We start from the raw sequence: 4112 nt of genomic DNA on the forward strand, positions 1-4112 counted from the left end.
CAGGAGGAAGCATGCTGCTCTGCTAGGAAGGATCTGCCAAGTTCTCCACTTCAAAGAGAGCTCCGAAGGGGTGCCGGCGAAAGGAAGAATTTGGATGAATATGTGAAAATGTTTACATGGATCTAGGAGAAAAGATTGAACAAATTCACATGGACTAGAAAATTGCCTTGAATACTATAAAAAGAAATATGAGTCAAAAAAAAAAAGGAAACTAATTTATTAAGAAATCAAGATGATGAAGGCACGGCTTTGACCACTACAGTGGTACTTGGCATTAGTTCTAACCCCCCATTCTGTAAATTTTCTGTGCTTGCTGAGTGATGATAGAAAAAAAAATCCCAAGTAGGCCATGCCCATAAAATAGGTCTCTTTGCAAATATCTCTTCGGTTTTTCTCAGAGTTTTCTTTTTTTTTTCTCCCCTATAGCTTTACATGGCATAGTTTTGACGGATTTGACAGCAAGCACATTCCTCCTATCTTTTATGGAAGAAGCTTTTCCCACAGGAATAAACTCAAATTCATGTCTCTGAGTTGGCTTTTCTGAGCCTCCCTGCTCTGGTTATCTTCCCGCAAGTCTGGCTTTGAGTGGGCTGTTTTGGGAACACCATGTATGAATCCTGTGTAGCAGAAAAAGTTGATAGAATATGAACAGGATATGTTGCTGATTGACTTCCAATTTAGTTAGAGAGTTCATTCAGGTAAGAAAAGATCCCTCCTCTTGGTAGAGAGCCTCTCTTTGACTTACAAATCTTGATCCTGTAGTCAGAGCATGAGGGAAAAAGAAAATCAATGGCAGTGTTGGCCAATTAAATGTCAAATTAGAAAGGGTCCAACTCCAAGTAGGTACTCAATAAATTACTAAAAAAAAAGTGGAATCATTTTTACTAGCATAATAGATATAAATGCATATTTTGAAGTAAAACATGCATATTTTGAATTTAAAAAAATGCAGTGTCTTCTCATTGCATAGGCATTTGAGAATTGACATGGAACACAGCCATCATGGTTGGTTGAATGAGGTACATGTGCCTTCTGCAGAGGTGGTCCCTGGTGAGAGGGGCTGGTGTAGCATAGGGTCAAAAAAATCACTTGTGCCAACTTTTCCTTAATTGGGAACAAGCAGATATCCTAGGGAATTGCTCTGAAAAGCATTCTTTAAACAGTTTGGAAATGCACTAATATAAATAAATACTAAATTACATGTACTATTACTGCTAATCTATGACCAAAAGATGTCTTTTCGTTTCTTGCATATGTGAATAATTATACCTAATATCTCCAGGCGCTAAAAATTATATGCATTTGAATGATTTAGGATGCAAAACACCATTGATCTTTTTTAAACTCAGAGAGAAGAGAAATATGTGTTTACAAGAGGATATGGTTTCTGAAGTTGTTTCCATTATATAGTTGGTGGAGTCAGTTGATGACATTTATACTTATTTATTCTCCCTTGAGATTTTAGAGTTTCTTTGAGCAGCATAGGCTCATTTTTTTTTTTTTGCATCAGATATTTTTAATATAGTCTTATTCAAACTATTTGGAGAAAAGATCCTCTTACAAAGAAATACATTTTAAAAACTTGTATTGAAAAAAATTAATGTAAAGAAGGAAAGTGAGTTACTAAGAAAAATTTTTCCTCTTAATTCATATTCTGGAATTACTAGAGATGACCAAGTTTGTGTAACTGGAATTACTCCACTTGTATCACTATGTTTATGCTTCCAGAAATCTATTTTCTCTCTAATTTTGCTTTGAAACATTTGCCTTAAATAATGTCTCTTAAGAGTTTACATGGTCTGGACGGCACCAAACCAAAGGTAATGATCCTTTTGCGTGTGACATTCTAGTCATTTCCATAGCAACCATATGGGTTAAGACGTCACAAAGAGGATTATGACTTCAGGTGAGGAATAAACAATAGGAACGAAATATCACTAAGACAAAGATGCTGCTGAGGCATTAAGTACATGAGTGGGAAATAGACAAAATGGAACAGCAGTGTTTTCCAATCAAAAAAATTCACTGCACTTGTTAAGTTGCCTGTCAGAAAATGAAAGCGAAAGTCATTCAGTCGTGTCTGACTCTTTGAGACCCCATGGACTATACAGTCCATGGAATTCTCCAGGCCAGAATACTGGGGTGAGTAGCCTTTCCCTTACTCCAGGGGATCTTACCAATCCAGGGGTTGAACCCAGGTCTCCCGCACTTCAGAAAGACAGAGGGAATCCTCAAATGTGAGTTTGGGCAGATAGTGTCTTCTCATCAGGGTGATAACGGCCCAACTCTCTGTCGCCATTTAGATATTAGAGCTATTCTTATGTTATCAAAGGGCAGTCCTTGAGCTGGCTGCATAGAATGAAATACTTTGTGGAAAAACTTTATTTAATCGTGGGCACCCGTAACTTGCCATTTTTTTGGTTTTCATCAGAAATGCTCCCTTTTCTTCCAGCCCAAAGAAGCTTACATTGCCTCTAAAGATCATCTCTCATTCAATGGAGACTTCTAGCACCCTAAATCACAGGGTATCCTTAGAAACTTTCCAAGTTTGGAGGGAGTTTTTTTGGGTAAAGACTATCAACAGTATTTGGAATCAGAAGAATCTGTGAACTGTGGACATGTATTCTGTAGTGGAAGGTAAACTTTCTGGGAGGCAAGATCATTTTCTTCACCATTTACCCAGAAATGGTAACAGTCTTGGGCACAAAAAAGTATTTAAGTCGAACATAGCAATGGATACCTTGAAAGCAAAGGTGGAAATGCCTATTATGTAACTTAGAATGTTTCACCCTGAAGTTAAGATTCCAACCACAAGGAATACAAGCTTAATCGATCCTTTGCCAGAAGAAGCTGCCATTCTCGGTTGTTGCTAATAGAGATCATGAATCTTGCCTTTATGTACATTTCCAGGGAAGTGTTGATACAAGAGCCTGGCTTCTGTGGAGAAGATTGTCCTGATCATGGAGAGCTGAAGCTAGGGAGGCAGGTAGAGACCAAGCCATCCTGGAAGTCATCATGAGCACTGGCTCTGCCTCTAGCCATTTCAAGTTAAAGCTTTGCTCTTTCTTCACAGCTAACTTAATGCTACACCTTTCTGTTAACCTGATTTCTTCCAAGGTAATTTCACTCAAATGAAAATGTTCTTGTAAAGAGATGATGCAGAAAGAAGTGTGTAACCATACCTGGGAATAAACGTTAACTTGATTGAGTTATACATCTAAGAATGAAACCATACAAGCACTGGAAGAAAATATGAGTGAATTCCTCTTTAAATTTGGGGGGAAAAGGCTTTTTAACTAAGTCTTAAAATCCAGAGGTAATGAAAGATTGATAAATTTGATGACATAATTAAAATATTTCACATGGCAAAAATACCTCATAAACAACATCAAAAGGCAACTGATAAACTGGGAGATGATATTTCAACATATATCACAGAAAAAGGTCGAATATCCTTAATACATAAGGAACCCTTAAAAACTTAGAGACAAAGGATCAAAAACACAATAGAAACATGGGGAAAGAGTCAAAGAAAAACTTAATAAAATAAATATATATATATATGTTTAGAGTTTAATTCAGTTATTAAATTTGTTATTAGGTATGGGTTAGCAATTCTGAAACTGCTTTATGTGTTTATTAGGATTGAATAAGTAAGTACAAGAAATACAGATAATGAGGACCAGGTTTTTTGATATTAGAGAGAAATTATAAACATGGAAGACACAATGAATCTACGGTGGTGAATTGGAATTTATCAATCATCTGTCTATATATCATCTAGGCAGATGGATGTAGAAATGTAGGTGTTTGTGTTTATGTGTGGGTTTATGCACACACATGTATTTCCTAGGTCACTCTGGCTAGAGGTCCTAGAAGCAATGGTTTTCCAGTATTAATAGCATACCTTGGGTCTAGATTTTGTTTCTAAACATCATTTTCCAACAAAAGGGAACAGGGTTCCTTGGAGACATAGCTGACTCCAGACTTGCCCCACAGAAATACAAAAGGGGCTGGAGTGTGTGTGTGTGTGTGTGTGTGTGTGTGTGTGTCTATATGAATTACCACCACCACCACATCACTACCACCAGAATGATTAAATCAACATGCTG

General features: G+C 37.0%; 1 long non-coding RNA gene across 1 annotated transcript; it reads left to right on the forward strand.

The window, feature by feature from the left end:
- Positions 1–1928: 1928 nt before the first annotated feature.
- LOC112449250 (uncharacterized) lies at positions 1929–3214 on the forward strand. The gene is made up of 2 exons (XR_003037716.2): positions 1929–2142; positions 2911–3214. It is a non-coding gene; the product is annotated as an uncharacterized lncRNA (long non-coding RNA).
- The last annotated feature ends 898 nt before the right edge of the window (positions 3215–4112 follow it).

This window comes from Bos taurus, chromosome 13 (assembly GCF_002263795.3).
Source record: "Bos taurus isolate L1 Dominette 01449 registration number 42190680 breed Hereford chromosome 13, ARS-UCD2.0, whole genome shotgun sequence".
NCBI lineage: Eukaryota > Metazoa > Chordata > Mammalia > Artiodactyla > Bovidae > Bos > Bos taurus.